Below are 19,946 nucleotides of genomic sequence, written 5' to 3' on the forward strand. Positions count from 1 at the left end.
ACTGTGCCCACCTTTTTGCTTCTTCCACTTCCACACTTAAACTAAAAGTTGGACCTTCTCCAGAGGCTAACAAGTGTTCGTGCACACTCCCCTTGTCGGCCTGTTGACAACGGGAGGTGCCCAATTAAAGCTCATCGCCTCACAGGCAGGCCTTTTTTTACTGCATGTTTCACTTCCTGTCTTCTACTCTGCGACAAAAATAGTCTTCCTCATCAATCCAAAGAATGGAGAAAGGCGGAAAAATACTTAACAAGCACACTTAAGAACAAAGCACACATGTGTCGTAAGAAAAGAAAACGCTTCTGACGTTTATGTTATTTCAATTTGAGATGGACATATCGTCGTACAAAGTGCAGCGGGATCAATGACTGTGACGATGATGTGCAAACTACTATTCCACCATGCTGCCCATGACATGCATATATCTTTTAAAAAATATAATAAAAAGTAATAGCAGTGGATATAAAAAGTCTACACACCCCTGTTCAAATGCCAGCCTTTTGTGAAAAATGAGACTAAGACATTTCAAAACTTTTTCCACCATTAAAGTGGAAGTCAACCCAAACAATTTTTCAAGAATATGTTCTATAAAGGCCCACTAGTTGAAAAAAAGGCATTCTGATTAATGTTGCGTTAGTGGAATACGAGTGAAGCAGCAAAATCCACCCGTTTTTAGCCAGCCCAGGGGACGGCCATTTTGTCACTTCTGTCGACTGAAAATGACAACACAGCTGCTCGGGGCTCAGATAACGACCAATCTTGGCTCAGCTTCGGAAAACAGGTGAGCTGTGATTGGTCGTTACCTGAGCAACTGTGACGTCTGGGGTAAGGTGGCTAGGTGGAAGCCTCACCTTACAAAGGGAACAAAGACGCGGGAAAATGTGTCCATTTTGCTCGCAAGCACTATAGAAAATGGATGGGTGGCTACAATTGCCAGATGATGTCATCGCAGTGCGGCCAAGTCACGTCCTCACTTGCCCCTGCTGTGCTCTACAGTACGTGTCCTCGCTGTGGACCACATGTGCCTTTCCGCTGCCATTCCGATTCACCACATGCGCTTCTCCGCTTCTGCTTTCCACCAAGTGACAATTGGGTGGATGTCACACAGTGGCAGAAGTGAAAACCACGAGCAAAAAAGTATTTCTCATGGGTTCGGGCCACTTTGTGAGGTTTGCTTACATGATCAAACACGATGCTCATTTTTGATTGACAGAGGTGTAGTCATTCGACGATATATTTACTAATTTGGTTTCATGACATCATATGATGCAGTACAGTTGTACGCCGCTTCAAACTGCAACCATTATAATAAACCTACTGTTAAATTAGCCGAGGCAGAAAAATGGTGTTGTGGTACATTCCTCCCTCCTACATTAGCGGCTAAGATTACATTAGCAGCTGCAGTTGATGTGTGTTACAAACCGTTTGCCAACTGCCAGACCACCTAACAAAGGCTAGGAAGGAAGATCTTGAGTTTGGGTAAAGCAAGGTACACGTACACCCTTTTTTAACATCGTAGCCACTTTTTAAATCGTGAAAGACTCCACATATGAGGGGGTAAAAAAAAAAAAATCACCATGTGTGTGCTTCCAGCTCTTTTAGTGTGTGAGGTATGTAATCGAGATGACCAATACAGCCCACCATACACAGAACTGTACCTCCACCCACAATCATAAGTCAGGTTTAAAATGTACATTTGTTAGCAAAACCTTTTTCAAACCAGATAGGGAAGAGAAAAAAAACACACTTAACATAGCTCACATCACAGGATAATCACTCAGTATAATCTTTGAGAGACATCCAGTGCTCAAATGGGAGGAAAATGCTGAAATTTGGCCAGTTTATCAGTGGCTAGTGTTCACTTAATCGTGACTAGACATGGGCCGGTTGCCGGTTTCAAGGTATGCTGCGCTTTTCAAAAGTCACGGTTTCAAAACCATGTTGGTGCAAGCAGATGGTTAGAAGATGAATATCACATTTACGAGAGCGCCCCCCATCAAAACTTCAAGCTGACGTTAAGATATTACTCGCTACCAAGACAGCTAACGAGCTAGCTCGGATGGCTAACATCAGTAACCACTCTAATGGTACTTCATAAAGTGGTGAAGAGCAGAGAAGTTTTACTACGTTTGGATTTTATTTAGAAAAATGTAAATGTTGTTACATGAGAGAGTGAGAACAGCATTGTTATCTTTGCAAAGGCAGATTCTTTCACTGTATCGACTTGTGAATTGCCTCATCACTGGTGTCATCTTAATAACAGCGCACTCTCGCCTCACAGTCACACTGCTGCGACGCAGGCTGCCTGCTATTTAATTCTATTTCATTGCATTTGCACAAGAGGCCACTGATTGCAAAGACCAAATCAGAGCCGAGCTAAAAAGGATGCACATACAACTCAACGTTTTCACTCCCTGATAAACAAGTTTGGTTGCTCAGGATTGGCCGTGTAGATGATCAATGTTGCCTCCTGGCAAACTGGGTGGCTTTTTCTGTTTAATTTTTTTTTTTGCTCTGCACACGCTGTTCTGCTATTGCTTTAGGCTTCGTTCCTTAGTCAACCCCCCCCCCCCCCCCCCCCCCGCCTCCAAATCTGCCTCCAGTATCCCACTCTGCCAGGAATAACTGCCATTTGCGGTTCTTTACGTGCACCTCATGTAGGACAATTAAAACCTAAACAACAACAATGAGAAGAGCAATTTGGGGCGGCCTGACCACAGTCCTGTTTAAAGAGAGCTGGACTGAAGTTTATTGCTTTCTCTTTGGCTCCACTGCATCAGCCAGGATGTTTTGCGTAAATCTGCAGCATTGCAGGGAGAAAACGCACACCTCATGGACAACAAAACTATTGAGACATTTGTGAATTAAGCAATCAGGAGTTCTACATTTCCACATTCGAGGTGGTGACAACGAGGCCACTGATTTTGCTGTAATTGAAAATTTGACTTGGTGCTGAACGGCACTGCAACATCACATAATAGATGTCACATTCAATAAAAACTGCTTGAGATTTTACAAAAAAAAAAACCTCTTACGTTTTCAGCATAGACGTATCATTGCAGTAAATACAGTATTGCAATAATACTCAACGGTATTTACTTGTATAATTTCATATGAACATGTGGCTTGAAAGCAAAGCGCGGAGAGTCTCAGTGTATTGTACGCGGAGGCTCAAAAGCCGATACACGGTTGCAGTTTTTCCGTTGGAGCACACCTGTAGATGTCGTTTGTGGCAAAGAGTCACAAACTGCAATTTTTTTTTTTTTTGCGATGGTACTTGAGTCGCGTTCGGCCACCATGCTTCTTTTGTTTTGCGCGTTTATTCACATTTAAAGTCAAACCTAATAATAAATGAAATCTGGAAGGTGTCCCCAATGATGAAGGTTTCACTGTATTGCTACACTGCTTGTTGCCAAGGTAAAAGTGTTATATGGCCAATCTAATTTGCTGACTCCCTCTTGTTCTCCTCAACGTGTCAGCTCAACTGGCAGTAGGCTGCAAATCACTAGCCTGGTTTCTCATCTGTTTACGGCACGAATTGAAATTAGTAGGCCTCAAGGCTGCCATTCCCTCCAGTGGAAGCGATGTCCTTGCGGTGGAGGAGAGTCGCAGATGAACGCGTGTTTGGCAGCTACTCAATCTGGAGGATTAGCCTCTTTCATCAGCGAGGGCGCGCTATCTGCTCACGGCCACATTCACATACGAGAAAAACTCTTAAAAGCGCCGCGCTGCTTTTCCGATGATTTCACTCAATTGCCCCGCTTGAGTCGTAATCTCACTTTCAAGGCGACGTGCGCTTTTATCCGACTGATAGGCGGCGTGTTTGCGTTCCCCGTCGCATTCTTGACAGCGCCATGATTTCATCAAGTTGCGGTTTGTTTTGACTTCACATGGACACGCTTTCAACCGTCTTCGTAAGGACCCCCACCCCCCACCCCCTCCCAAAAAACACCCACTTCCTCCTCAATCAGGATACTGGAGGCAGCCTTGCATGGCTTGTTTCAAACGTAGCATCCATTAGGCAGGAGGAGAACGCAGACAAAACACACAGCTGACATCTCGCCAGGTGCACGCAAGTCCGACGGGCCCCGATGACGGAGCCTGACAGGCAGAACAAATTGCCTGGACGTGAGCTATTGTTGTTATTGAGCGCAGACAGTCCTTAGCATCGTTTCAAAAGAAATTGTGCTCCAGTCAGGCGCATAAAAGCACTGTTGTGTGTCCCAGGTGGAGCCCCTGAAACAACCTTGGGCTCGGCCAAGCGCAAAAACCAACTCGAATGCTTTAATTCACTTCCAAAAAAAAGTCAGCGCTCAAGGAAAAGAAATGGGAAAGCAGCTTCGCTGCATTCAAGAAACAATGAAAATTTGGGACATAAATTTCACTCACTCACGACCCTGATGACAAGCGCTGTAGAAAATGGATTGATGGATGTTCGACGTATCGCAGTGGTTTCGATATTTTTAGACTTTTAACGCACAGTCGGTCATCTTTACTAGTGAGAACTCGGCTAAAACCAAGATTGTCACTTCTATGCAGCTCGTTAAGTAAAAAGGGGCACAGAGTGAGAGATGGAAAAATGTGCATACACATCTCACTGTCACAGTCTGGTCAAACCGAAAGACATCACAGTCTGAAAACCAGAGACCACAGGAGGGAACAGCATGGCAAATACATCCCACTATACATCCTTCTCAACGCATTGCCAAAGTATGACACATTGCTAATTAAACTACTAGAGTTCGAGGTAATCATATGTCACAATTCCAGAGCTAAAAACATAAAACGTACTATATCTGTGAAGAATAGAAAAGCAGCCATTTTGTATACATTGTATCCCTAAAAGAAACAATTATGCATATTGTGAGAGTGAATTACACCACACAATACTGTACTGTTTGTGTAAAATTCAGTGAAGTAACATGAATGTTTGGGAAGGTCTGCTGAAAATCCTTTTCCCAATGCCCATGGTCATGGTGCATGCCTTACCCACATTCCACAAGTTCTCAAGTAAGCTGCCCAAAAAAAAAAAAAGAAAGAAAGAAGCAAAATACTGGAGCAGAAACCACATGAAGTATAAGCTTTACGGACAGGAGCTGTCTGGTTTCCGGGCACTGTGTGTATTTCAGCTGTGGTTGCGCTGGTGGGGGGTGAAATTGAAGCAACCAAGCTATAGGGCAGGTTTTGCAGAGGCGGCGTCTGTGGACAGTCGGAAGCAGGAAGTGGTTCCTCTGATGTACGACCTCATTAATGTGAGGAGTGAGAAGTCCAGATCGCTCACTGGCGAGAGCTGCAACGGCACTGGCCTCAGGCCTCTGACGCTCTGCTTGTGCTGTCATACAGTACACTACGCTGGCTATTCTTGTGCACCATTTTAGCTTAACATCTTGCTACAACTTGGAAATAATAATATGACTGACCTTAAGCAGGAATAGAAAGGCCACTGCATTGTAGGTAGTAAGCTACTACAAATGCAGCTATTGTTTTGTCTTTCTTCATGTTGGAGTCAGGGCTCGATATTGGGAACAATACAAGGAAATGACACAATTCAGACTTTGGTTTTCCCCCTCACCCACTTAGAACTGAAAATATCCTATATAAAGGACCTTTTCATTTAGGGGGAAAAAACATCTTTCTTTTTTTTTAAGCATGCTTCACTCACGAGGTGGACAATTGTCAAACATCTCACTCCCCCCGAAATAATGATTAATTAAATAAACACCCTTGGCATGGTTAAATTCTTGAAACAAGTTACACCCCTTTGCAAAGTTCATGGGAAAGTGGCAGCGCTACATGCTTTTTCTGTGTATTTTTCTGTAATTGAACCAGGAAGTTGCACACTAACACAGATAAAAAAAAGCCACTGTCACAGACTCATGACTTCCTTTCTTGTGCTGTCCTCCTGTTTATAGTTTAGCTAGCTATCTAGCTCACTATCAGATAGCTATCTATCTAGCTATCAGAAAGCTAGCTATCAGCTAACTATCTATGTATCAGATAGCTAACTACCTATCTAGCTATCAGATAGGCGACTATTTATCTAGCTAACAGATAGGTAACTATCTATCTAGTTAACAGATAGCTAACTACCTATCCATCAGTCAAATAGCTAGCTATCAGATCGCTATCTAGCCATTAGATAGCAATTTAGATAAATAGCTCAATCTTAGCTTGATAGCTCAATAGATGGATGAGTCTTATTTCTTCCTAACTAACTGGTGAATCACAATTTTTGTATTTTAAGATGACAAATGTGATTTCATGAAATAAGTACAACGCTGGACTGTCATTTTTTCTCCCGCAGCCGTAGGCCAAGACGAGCTGCTGAGTTCCAGTGGAGCTTCTGTCATCGGGAAGGGCCGCGGTGATATGTGACAGGCTGTCATGGCCATCCAGCCTTTTACGACATTAAAACACACACGCAGCAGAAATATCCCACGCAGCTGACCCTGAGATCAAGTGTCACGGCGAGTAGAGGGGCTAGACGCCGGGCATTGCGGGAGGGCAGGCGTGGCCCAGCCAAGACGTCTGCCGTATACGGCGGACTTTGTTTTAACTGTTTTTCCACAGATTAGCGCTTGGTTTGACAGAATGCCCTTTAACCCTCCCGACTAAGGGTAGACCAGAGTACTTACTCTTCCCAGACTGCCTCACGCTCATAACAGTGTTTACCAAATGACAGCGTGGTGCGCCAGAGTTATGAATAGCTCCCGAAAGTATAAATGGCATCCTCAAAGCGGGCCTTCGGCATGCAGTGTATTTATAGACGTGAATTTCAAATGTGCTGCTTGGTGCGACGTAAAAAAGGCTCGCAGGAAAAACAAGCAACAGGCCCGTTGTGCCGCTTTATTTCGCTCTTAAACCTGATTGCGTGTGACAAGCTACTCCCAATATCGACATAGCAGCTGAGAAAGGGCAGGAAATTTTCTATGACAGTATTTTTGTTACGAGGCACAGTCAATATCCTGCACAGGAATATGAACGTGAGCTTTAGTGACACATTATTCTGCACAAAGCTGACTCAATGCTTTGAAATATTTAAACCCTACAGGTTAATTATTTACCCACCGCTTCTGGCAGACGGTTTTAAAATCTCACTTTTGTTTGCTGATAAGTGGTTACAATCGTGTGCATAAAGGCCGCTGCCACAAGCTTTGTTGTTTTAATGACCTTCCCCCCACATCAGTCACTTTGACACGGTGAACAACACTAGGTAGTTTATGGCACTGCACAATTAACAAATGTAATGAGAATACTCTTGGAAAGTAGTGTTTATCGCCACATCAGCGGATTCGCTCAGTGAATCTGTATCATGTCTCAACTGCTGGCGAGCCTTGTTTGTTTCTGTAATCTCGAGGAAGCAGATGACCACATGTTTGAAAGTTGGGAGTGAGACACTTTAGCTGAGGGAACACCCTTTTAAAAAATCAAACCAGCGCGCTCAAACGGCTGCTTTGTGAAGTCGAGCCGCTGATAAGCAGCTAATTTTACCCGCCGGCTGCAGCTGAGGCACCTGAAAGCGCTTTGTTTGCAGTGAAGGCTTATCTTACAGTGGCTGGATCTCCACCTGTCCTGCACTCACCGCCTATTAGTGTGTGTGTGTGTGTGTGTGTGTGTGTGCGCGCATGTGGGACCATGTATCCAGCAGGTCAGCGAGAGTTTATGCACGAAAAGCACACTGCGGAGAAAAGGCTGAGGGCCGCCTGGGGCGGACTGTTCAGGGCGATTCATGAAATTCAACAGGACTGTGACACTCCCCAAGAACTGACCTCGGGCCAGAAGTGAATAGACAACCATGGCAGAGGTTTAAAACCAGCCGATAAAGTACGCTCTAGTGTAGAGGCGAATGTTACTATAATTCACAAGTCCGGGCAGGCGGAATACGTCAAATAGATTATTGGAGAAAAAGGACAAAAAAAGATGAATAGACGTCGTGCTGTATTGACAATGGAATAGAAAAGTCAAGGTGAAAAGAAAGACTGACAATGCTGGGATTGAAAAGACGAAAACAGTAACAACAACACGTGGTATGCTGCTCACCGCTAGAATCCAAACAAACCTGCACAAATTGCCAGCATTGATTTTGAATGAAAGTAGAAGTGCAATGTTGCCATCAGTCGCTAAAGGTGAAGAAGAGACACTGTCAAGTTCTCAACAGCATATTACTGTATATGCTGCTTGATAAGAGGAACTCAAAATGTGCCATACTCGGCAGACTAAAGGTGAGCGCTATGCTCAAGTGAGGAAGGTGACGACAAAGGGCAGCGAAAGCAGAAGAAAATAAAAGGAAGTTTGGAGTGTTAGCCTGCGACAGTCACGACAGTGACTTCACACAACCTGTCAGCATCACACGCACACTATGCTTTTGGAGTAAATGGCCTCGTGTGGAATATGGCTGATTAAATTATTCAACTGAAAGTGAACTGAAACAGTGCACACTATGCTGCTAGCTTTGAGACAAAAACAAAATCGGGGTAGAGTGTCAGTATTCCTTTTGACTCAAAATGGGCCAAAATCAGAGGACAAAAAAAGGAGCTAAGCTAGCATCGCAAAATGCAAAACAACAAAAGTATGGTGTGCTGCTCGCTGCGAGAAATTCAAAATGAATTCACCAAAATCTGCAGACAGAGGCACTCATCTATTGCTCGTACATAATACACATAATAAACGTGTGTATCATTTACTAACACGAAGGCTAGGTTGATAGCTGTTCCACGAGCAAGCAAGCTTTGATTCCTGTCTTATATTTCCATTTGGGACTAGAATGACTTGCCAGAAACACATTAAACGGATCACACGAGACATAGTGACAAGGTTTGCCGAGTGAATTTGTCCCCTATGACCAATCTAAGCGTCGAGAGAAAAAACACAATTCTGGCTATGAAGTACAGCACTGACCTATCCTGGAAGTCTCCTGATAACAACGCTGCACACGCTGCTAAAAGACATAAGTCAAACAAAACGAGTACTTTCTGCAGCTCCCACGCGCACCTTAAATTGCCCCCGAAACAAGCCGTTGATTGTCTGGAGGAGGTTTGACATTCTGTCGTTAAAGCGAGTACGAGGAGAAACGGCATGTGATAGCCATCCAAATAGTTTCCAGCATGATATCAGCCTGAATCAAGGCCACAAAAGCCCGCATTGTGCCGCCCGATGTTGGACAACGCTCATTTTGTGCATTGTGATTGGAAGTCGACGAGCGGAGGGGGGGAGGCTTTAATTCTTCCAATTATTATAATGGTGCCGCAAGCAAATTCCCACTAGGGGTAATTGTTTTATTTCTTAGCGTAAGCCAAGATGATTACATCCACAGCAGCAACACGCGCCATTACCGTTCGTCTTTGTGTTGAAATCGCTCAACGGGAGTAAAAATACTCCACAAAAAGGGGAGTCATCGGCTCTGTCATCCCACTTCCTCCCGGAGACCACCAGCACGTTTAGCTCGGGTTACTGGGAGTACCGGAGGGAAGGAAGCAAAGGTGTGTGTGTGTGTGTGTGTGTTTGGGGGGGGGCAAGGCGGGAAATGCACATATAAACACACACGCACGACGGGATGCGTTGAACACGTCCGGTCCCCACGACGGCGAGAAATGACGCACACACAGCTGAAGAGCGCTCGCCAGAGGAGCATCGCAGGACAAGTCACGTATAATATGACAACTTCAGATCAATTTGCTTCGTTCTCACCAGTCAATCAACGTCGTCCTCAATTAGGGATTGGTCTCATCTGGACGTTTTGAACAAGTGTATGCTTGCAATTTTGTGGGGACGGTTTAGCTGGGTCAACATCCCTTATCAATTAAGTGGGGGAAAAAAACACATCCAGAGTCACATATGAGTCTGATTAGGTGCTGGGGGATACAAACTTGATCAAGATAACTTACTTTTTAAAAAAAAAAAAATTTTTAATCAGAGGCAACAGCTGCACAGTTTCATTTTCAGGTTGCCCTTCCTTCTTTGCAACAACCAGGTCATGTGACTCAGACTCGCAGTGTCATATGATTCATACGCCGCGACTATTTGAACCCCTTTCATCTGCCACACAAGCAAACAAAGAGGAGGCGCTTTTTAAAAAAAGGGAGTTCAGCATGGAGACAACGTATACGGGCAGGGAATCGTGCTTCCGTGCTGATGACGTGTGTCAAAATAAGTGGAATGAAAGGCATTATATTTAGGGGATATTTGCGAATGTGACGTAACATTTCGGGCGCGAGAATCAATCACGGAGGCGGGGCCAGTTCTATGAATGATGTAACGCATCTGCTGCTGTGTGAAATCATTGGTTTTACATCATTTTGGCAGCATTAACTCAAAAACGAATTTGCTACACACTATTTTGTAGGGCCACATTCTATTTTACTTATTATTTTTTACAATACGATATTTCTTTTTACAATTACACATTGAATTCAATTTGTTTTATGACGGTCATACCGGCATCGGTCTGAAAAAGTGATATTGAACATCCCTAATATAACAGTATACACATGCATGCCTGATTAAATCATATATGTTGCAAGAATTACAAGAATTAATTACTTTTTTTCAAATTAATCCATTAGTTATTTTAAAATGATTCTTGGTTTTGAAATGAATACATATTTCCATGTGGATCACCTTCAATAGGATATCTGAATAGATTATTTGCATCTTTTTCCAATTAACCAAATGCCATTTTTCTTAAAGGGATTCTAATTTTTTGCCTTTAAAGCATATATACATTACATTGAATTACTTTTTCGTCACTTTTGACTGACAACACCAGTGCAATCTGCAGAGACTGAATTGTGAAGTCCCCTGTATGAAAACTTTTTTGTTCTTTTTTACACATTGACTGAAGTCCCTGACATATAGACTTGGTGGTGCCACCAAGATGAAGTCCAGCGAGGTCGAACACAAAGGAAGGATGGAGGGGAGGGGGGGGGGGGGTGACAGCTGGACTGAGAGATAGACTCTGGAAAAGTCCAGGGGGACGGCACAGGAAGACTGTGAAGACCCGAGCACGTCCTCTGTGACCGTCACACTGCAAAATACAAGTAGGACGAAGTCCTCTCAAAGAGAGACTCAGTTAGCAGCCGAGTAATTATTGTCATACGGCGGGGGCACCAAGCAGTCAGGAAAGATGACGTCAGCAAGGACGAGAGGAAAGAGGCAAACAAAAAGACTTTTCTCCTCTCTCCAAGTGGGAGGACAACTACAACTTTTGTTTATGTTCGCCACATATTCAGAGCGACGCCTTTGTGACTGAGGAGGGCACCGTCAAAAGACAGACTTGACATCATTTTCCACCCGGCCTGTCAGCGTGCGAAAAGGAGAACTGAAAGAAGAAGAAAAAAAAAAAAACTGGCACCGCGAGATGGAGCAGGAGGGAAAGGAAAGTTGGATTCCGGGCTCAGGTGCTTGTTAAAATCCGCCGGCAGCGTCTGGCTGGAAGCCACCTCGCCGCGTTTTGACTGACAAACATTCATCATGCTCCAACGGATGAACTGACAGCTACAAAAAAAAAAAAAAAAAAAAAAAAAAAAAAGGGGCAATATAAACGCGTGGCTCGCACTTGTGTTTTAAGACGGAGCGGCGAGAGGCCAAAACACACCCTGGTTTCTGGGAAGGCCGTTGGAGCCAGTGTGGTGCGTGGTATGCGATGCTGGTGAAGCTGTCCACATAAAACTCTATATTGAAGTTATTTATATTTTGAATAATGGATTGATTAATCGATTATCGGAATATTATTCTGCCTAATAAGCGATTTTTTTTAAAAATTTTTTATGCCGATTCTGATATCGTCCGGGCCCTAGTATTTATACAGCACAATACTTTTTGTAGTATAGCGCGTCTCCTCCTCCTGCATAACTTCCCTGAGAAGTGATAGCGAAGCATCTTTACCGCACCGATTTGTTTACAAGTTCACCCTCAAGTTACGCTGGTGTAACGGAGGCTTGTGTGAACCTCGTAACGCGAGCCCCGCGCCAAAGCGATTTCACCCACGTCCGGCATGTGCGCTTGCAACATGGCCTACATGGATATTTCTGGCCCAAGGTGTCAGGTAAGACATTTGTTGGCTAATCTCCAGTCGACACGCCCTCAAAGAGTGCCGCTCGGGAGTCAAAGTTCAAGGAGTCATCGTTGCCGCCGCCGCCGCCACTTCTGGGAAAATATACAAAGCATTCCCACAGCCTCGAAACTGAGCTCTGCCCCGAGGTTAAACGGCTCCAGACACCAAGTCAGTGCGCGGGACCCAAAACACCCGGCAGCCAGCAACCCTAATGACATGTCTTGCTCCCCGCAAACGCCGGCTGTACGCTCAAATGGGATATATTATGGAAAATTGACTTTTGAATGTCTTGTATACAAAATGTTGGGTTTCTAGAACACCTGCCCAGTGCCCACGCATCAAATATGAAATTAAACAACCCGAGTCAATTGTTTTTCTGACCATTTCTGAAAATACCAATGAGCGAGCCCTTCTGCACTTCCGCTCTTAATTTGCACAAAAACCTCCCCCACATTGAGTGTTGCCACCCATGACTTGATCAGCTAGGCTAGATGAAGATCCAAGGGCACTTTCAAGTGGCAGCCACGACACTACAGTGAACGCACTGCCTATTTCTGCTCGGGCATTTGCAAATTTGCTTATTCAGATTTGGGGGATTTTAACTCATACTTCGTTATTTGCTGACAAATTCACCTATTTTCTGTTTTTATGCACTCATGGTATCAAGAAAGTATGTTTAGTTAAGTGAGTTGAGGAGTTTCATTTAGACATGGATAGTGCTTTGCCACCATTTGTAGCACCCATAAGCCATTCCAAACCATTTCACACCTCACGGATGCGACGTACCCGCTATCATGTCAATGCTAAAAGGTAAGCAGAGCTGCATTGATTTTTGTTGGATGCACAGATTAATGTTAGGTAACAGCAGTAGCTTCTGATAAGAAGCACGTAACTTGATTGCTCAGATTCAGAAAACGCGGCTCAGATTCAGAAAACAGGTCAGCCGCGATTGGTCGTTGTGAGCACTAGTGATGTCATTTTCAGGCGACAGAAGACAAAATGGCCGCCCCCATAGATGGCTAAAAATGAGTGTATTAACACTCATTCCACAAACGCAATATTTATCAGAATGCCCTGTTGCAACTAGTGGGCCTTCCTGAAAAAAAATATGTTTGGGTTGACTTCCGCTTTAAAGGACATAGAAACTGTTTTAAAATGCATAGAATGCAAGACAAATAAACGAGCACAACTAAATTGGCATGCCACAGGTCCCGAGTAACTGCCTGCAGGTTCAGCCCAAGAAGCTGGTCAACCCGAAAATAGCCACGGTGCGGCCCGCATTACATCACATCGACTGTCATGGCCGCCGCCTGTGAGTCACACAAACCCACGGGAGGGACGCTTGCGCCGAGCCAAGCGTATTTCCAGGAAGAGCGAGCGGCAGCCATAGAATGCTAATGTGCGCCAGCTTCAAAAGGAAAGGAAAAGACTTCCCGTGTAATTAAAAGCGGCGAGGACAAGGCAAGAGCATCTGTTTACATACCTTTTGGAGGAGCACACACTAGTCACGCGCCATTGTTCCACCTATTATTTGTTCCTAACTTTGTCAGAGGCTGCATTCGACACCGCGTGGTTCAAGTGGCACAATTCTGATTTTTTTTTCCTTTGCTTTCAAGTGGCACAATTGGTACATGCATCACGTCACGGCTGTGTGAGGAGAAAAACACAAGGAATTGGACATTTTCGTATCAGTCAGGCCTTTTACAAATGTCAATGGAAATCCGCTCTGAATTCGTATTGACTCTTTGCCGACTTAAAACAATTTCATCTCAAATCATCTTCCCCGGCGGAAAGTCAGTTAGGGTCACAAAAAACACCAACATTCTTTTTCTGATTTTACACAATTTAGTTGAATGTAAAAAAAAAATGCCTCTTGACATTTTGCTCCCTCTGAAGGCCCAATTATAGGTACATTGATGCTAGTTTCTCTTCGTGTGTTAGCATTAAGCTAGCAGACTTTTGAAAGTTGTGGTTTGTTGAAATACGCAATGTGTAGTTAAAACTTTGTTTTTAGTTTTAAACTTCAACTGGGATTGGCAAGAAACAGTCACTTATCACGATGTACTGTCAAATTTTAGGAGCATTTTTGTTTGATGGTTTGCCATGAAATTTTTCTTTTGTAAAATACAGTATGTGGCTTGGCTCAAACGATTGGAAACACTGACGTAAACACACCCATGCCCACACTCCACAAATCAAATAAACACACACAAAAAAAAAACCACCCACCACCCAGCCAATCTTAACTACAGACAAAGCATAGACAATTATATATGATGTAAACATGCATGTCCATCATTACGTAATCAAAATAACTGCCGAGGAGAATTGTGGAGAGGTTACCCTTATTTAAATCAATACAGGGAGAGCCAACTAAATGCTTTGTAGTGTCTGACATTTATATTACCGGTAGTTTTGTAAAACTGTTTACTTCCTGTTGTTGGCGCTTATGGCGTCATTTACAAGCGGGTTGTTTCATATCTTAGATCAGTGTGAATACAGTCCTAGCCGATATCATTTTAGAAATGCACATGGAAATCGACGAGACAAAATAAACAAATAGAAGAAAAAATAAATCACAATTAGGAAATCGGGCACTTGGACCTGGAGCGGAAACGCGTCTGGAAAAAAAAACAGTTGCAGATGATCAGCTCGCTTGCTATCGAGCCAGGGCAAAAAGCAAACGTTCTGAGTGTCTGTTTTGAGATGTGGGACTAGTAGTAGTAGGCGGCAGAACAAGTTGGTTAACATGTCTGACCTCTCCACACACACGCACGAGCACACATTCACGAATGGTGACGTCACAAATATGACAGTGAAAAGAACTATGCATGTCAATTTTTTTACTTTTATAGACATCTTAAGTCATTTTCCTCACATTAAAAAAAAAAAAAAAAAATTGGGGGGGCCGGGGGTCACATCCTGCTCCCGGCAAACTGTGATTCCTTTTAGCTGGCAAGCTAAATAATATAGTAGCTAATAATAGCTGGCAATAACCTGCAATTTGATTGTTTATGTAAACTATCACGAATGCAGCTCACAAATTTAATTTCGGTTCCTGTTGGGAATTTTAATTAAACGTGCAGCGGTCGAAGCAGTCTATAATATAACGTGCGAAATGCAAATGTTCATTAAAGTGTCAGCATAATAGTCTTGACATTCAAATAGCAGCTTCAAAAGTATGTTGATTGGACACTGGCATTTCTGTTTTTGCCAAGACGATCCCAGATGCTTTAGTTAATGGTCTAGAAAATTGGTGGACCAGCCAGGACACTTGTGTTAGTGGTAATGTGGTTTCTAAAGTAACAATGCGTAATTAGTAGCACTAAAATTAGGCCATTATTATTTAAAAATATAACAAATACAATCTCATTGACTTGAATGCTCATTAAAACAAGTGTCTGGAAATGTTTGACATTGAAATAGCAGTTTTCAAAGCATTTAGATTGTATACTTGCCAATATTAAAGACTCTTTTGATATTGGTGGACCAGCCAGGACATCTGTCTCAGTGCGAGCATCTGTGCTGATCTTAGTGTATCACTAAAATGATAGGGTATTTTTTTTTTATTTAAAAATACTTTGTGTAAGACATAAGGTCATTGACTTGAATGCTCATTAAAGCATAGTATAGAACACATAGTGTAGAAAGTTACACTGATGCGAAACTAGCATCTCTCGTCGCCACGGCAACCGTGGATGCTTCATGTATGGTCAATGGAAGGGGTCACCCAAATGGTACACACGGGCCTGTTCCAAATGTAACTCACAGTGATAAGACACTGTGATTTCCTAGGAATGCTGGTAAGAGGGATCAATTGAGAGTGTACTGTAAGTACTTTCAGACACTAATAGAAAACAAGTGTTGCATATTTGTTCATCTGTTTCCTTTTCTTGAATCATTGTAGCATTCAGTTTCAAAACGCCCGGTGACCCCTGGACTAAAATATTGGTGGACCAGCCAGGCCACCTATCGGTTATGCACAAATACCAGTTCTAAAATCCTCTCACTGGCTTCTCACCATGTCTTTGTGACAATTTATATTCACTGCAGCGGCTGTAGGAGTTTCTTACGACTACATAAAGTGGCACCTGTCTATAGTTAGAGCAGCAAATTTATGGATGAATTAAAATCGAAAAAGATTTTTGTCTGGGGGTAAAAAGCGGTCTTAGTTTATTTTTAGATGCATGTGTAGCACACATGTAGCGGTTCTGATCCAGAACAGGCAATCACACCACCGTTTGGGAGCAGAACCTTCAATAGCTTCTTCCTGGAATCCTATTTGCAATAATGACGCCTGCGTCCTATCATAACCCGGAGCGCCAAAGCGAGACTGTCCCCGCGAGTCGTCATCTTGAAGCCATTAGGCCGCTTATCACGATGCCTTGAGGTGGACGGACGCAAACAAAATCGCTTTGCAATGTGCTGTGCAGAAGAGCCACGTTTCCACCGAGGTATCGTTTTGTACGCTCATATCTTTGTCACACCGACGCGGGCAGATGTAGTGAGGAACAATGTGGACTGCCGACCGCTCCCTCGCCAAAGGACAGGAGGGCTAAGTGGACGCAGTGCATACGGATTATGGATGGATGTTGCTTGTTTTTTTTAAGGATACTGCTGCTTTTACACAGTGGCACGCAATCAGATAATTAGATGATGTCAGTACCATCATCTGGTGTAACATCTGAAATATTCGGCGGACGCAACTTGTGACAAAATGTGGAAAGATGCCAGTGCCAAAAAGTGGTAAAGTACCCGTCAGAGTTTTTGACGGCGGAATGTAAACAATTGTACACTGTGCAGAAGTGACGCGAAACAGACCAAACAGAAACAATGGTTGGCAAAAAAAAAAAAAAAAAAATAGTCTGTTTCACACAAAAATCCTGAAAAATTGCAGGACTTTTACGCATTACACAAACAACTTTCACAGAGCTGCCAAAAGTGACACCGTACATTTCAAAACTAGGGGCGGGCGAGTATCGATAACATTTATCAGTATCGGGCCGATAACGGCCTTATTATAAAATTGGGTCCTCATGGAGGGTGCTGACACCAGCCACCAATACTTAAGACAAAAAAAAAAATAATCTGACATAGAGTAAAGCCTCTTCTGCAGTAGTTGGCACTATAATACGGCAGACTGACAAATCATCATCTGCCTCAGGAAGAAAGGCCTTGTTCATAATTTTTTGTCATTGTGTTAAATGAAATTTTATATAATCAAAAGTAGACTACTCATACTATTATTGGACTGGAAAAAAGTGGGATTGAACATCCCTATTCAAAGCCATTGACAATGGAAATGCACATTCTTGTGGAAAGTACCGTAAGTGAACCAAACTGGCCCAGGCATTCATTTAGAGAGGAAAGTGAAGAGAAATCCGTCCAAATTTCTGCCGAAAATGAGAGATGCCAGATTCCATCAGGGCTCTTGTGTGGCACAGAACCCTTCAGAGCTTTTGACGAGGAAAACGCCAACATCTTCGTAGCGCACCAAAGTGAACCGAAGCGGTCTGCACTGTACTACGTGGTGTAAACAAGTGTTGGGTGAACTTGGCGAGACAGCCGGGCAGACAGACAGACAGTGTGCCGGTACGCATGTGGGCACGACTAGCAGGGCAGACCCCCTGAGAAAAAAAAAAAAAAAAAACGCCCACATACCAGACAGTCAACACAAGGCCAGTCCTGGACGCCCCGCCATCACATAGACTCCCCGCCCCACCACCCCCATATCAGCACGGTGGCCCAGGACTGGCCCGGCTTTATCGGTGGGGTTACATCATGCCCAACTATGAGCACCCTCCCCTTCCTCCATGCGATAAGGTTTCAGGCCCATGTGCTCCTGTGGCACGTCTGCCAAAATAACTCAGCAGTTTCTAATAAACCACGGCGGGGAGGCGAGGGTGGCGGGGACGGGGGTAATCAGGGCCCACCTGAAGCATAATTCAAAAAACCAGGCAGGAATAAAGTTTTCAGGTTCAAACGAGCGGGAATATGGGAAGCACATGGCCGCGTTCCCTTCACATGCCGGCCTGCTGTTTTGCTTGGCTTTAGGCCCACTAGGTGTGCTTCGATGGTCTAAAAATGATCACTTATTTAATCTCTGGTGGCCTTTCTATGTCAGCGACACATAATGACAGGCAGGATAATTCAATTGCATTCCATTACATGGCAGAAGTTACACAATTACCTGCGTATCCGCCTTTAGTTGTTGAGGTTTTTGTTTCATGTAAAATGTGTGCCTTGGCTCTATAAAGGGTTGGGAAACCTTAGGGGATGATGAAGATGAAGAGGAGGTGATGGAGTGGGAGGGAGACGACGAGGATGATGGCGTGACTTCACCCCGTGATGATTATTCAGCAGCATTCCTCATTCCTTTACACAACATTCCCCTCAGCTGCTAAAAAAAACAACCTTTTTTTTTCTCACAAAGTTAGAATAAAGACTATTAAGTGGACTGACTGACTACAGAACGCACACTCTTCCAATGGGGTGAAAATGAAATAAACCACTTCCACTGTGAAAAGTCCACACAGCAGCATACACTCAAAAAATGAATAGATCATCAGACTGGATGAGGAGGAAGAAGAGGAGGCGCGCTCCTCTTCCTCGACCTTCCACACGCGTGACCACCATGCTGGTGGAATCGGCCGCAACTCACCCTTCAAAGCCGGCGGGTCGGGTGATCTCCAGCGGCGGGGAAATAAATCCGATTTCCGCGTTCTCCCTCGGGACTTGTCACATCATCCTGACAAGTTACACGCAGGAAATAAACGCTTCTTCTCGGTTGCTTTTTCTCCCCCGCCCCGTCAGCACCACCAGGCTCCTTCCTTCCTCCTCCGGCGTCGCCACAAATCCTTCGCCGGCGCCGCGTCGTCAAATGCGGCCACGCTTCTCAACCGCACCGGCGTCCCTGGAGGATGCAACCCGGCCGCCCGCGTCTCTGCTCCCCACCGACGGACACAGCCTTCCCACACTGCTCCATGCATCGACCCGGCCCAAGTTTTTCTTGTGCCGGGTTTGAGCGTGTGAGCCCCGCCCTGGGCTCGGAGACCGTCTGTGGGAAGGAGGCGAGGCCGCCGAACGGCGGCAGCCAATCGGCGCGAGAGCGGGGAGGCGCTCCCTCTCCCTCTCCCCCTTGCTGGGATCTGCGCCGGTGACTAAGCGACGTCCTCATCCGGAGTGGACGCCACCGAAACTGGCCTCGGTCCCACTGAGATACTGTATGTGACGAACCGCAACGTCGCTGTAAAAAATACATAAACAAACACATAAATTAAAGCGTAGTGAAATCCATGATAAGAGTCTAATTTCTCATTCATTTGTGCGAATGCTGAAATGCAAACGTTCACACGGACACGTGTGCTGTAAAATATATATATATATTCGTGAATGCTAAGAGATGAGCATTCATTGTCGTGATGTGGTTGATTTGTGTGAATGCTGAGTCACAATGATTCACTCTTCGTCATTGCGTGACAATAATTGACAATAATATTCTCTTAATTGTGAGAATTGTGAGAGATGAGCAGTCATACTAAAATATTGATATATTTATTGTGTGAATGCTGAGAGACATTGATTGTGTGTTGAAAGACAGACATTCTCAATTGTGTTTATAAGAATAATTATTTTACTAAGAAGAAAAATGCCAAAGGACTAGTAGTCATATTCGGTATTTTGTGCTTCAACTTTTTTTTTTAATTGTTTGAATGCTGAGTTGCGTAAAACACATTCACTGTAATACTTTTGGGAACAATACTCGCCAATAAAATACGATTTCATGCATATCTCGAAACATGGGGTGCCATACGATTCAAGGACACTTTGATTTTTAAGTGGAACGATTCGATTCGGTTTAATTTGGTAGGGTTATGAAGCGATTCGATATGGT

General features: G+C 44.0%; 1 protein-coding gene across 5 annotated transcripts in view; it reads right to left on the bottom strand.

Annotated features, from left to right (window-relative positions):
* The window catches only part of rhbdf1a (rhomboid 5 homolog 1a (Drosophila)), a 41,471-nt gene that overhangs the window by 13,442 nt on the left and 8,083 nt on the right, over nt 1-19,946 (bottom strand). For all 5 annotated transcript variants that reach the window (XM_086055557.1, XM_086055560.1, XM_086055559.1 and 2 more), the window contains one exon: nt 18,714-19,298. The gene's annotated coding sequence lies outside the window, so the exon portion shown is untranslated. The remainder of the gene's footprint in view (nt 1-18,713; nt 19,299-19,946) is intronic.

The sequence above is a fragment of the Filicampus tigris genome, chromosome 16 (genome assembly GCF_054856515.1).
Source record: "Filicampus tigris isolate MCC_2025a chromosome 16, RoL_Ftig_1.0, whole genome shotgun sequence".
Lineage (NCBI taxonomy): Eukaryota > Metazoa > Chordata > Actinopteri > Syngnathiformes > Syngnathidae > Filicampus > Filicampus tigris.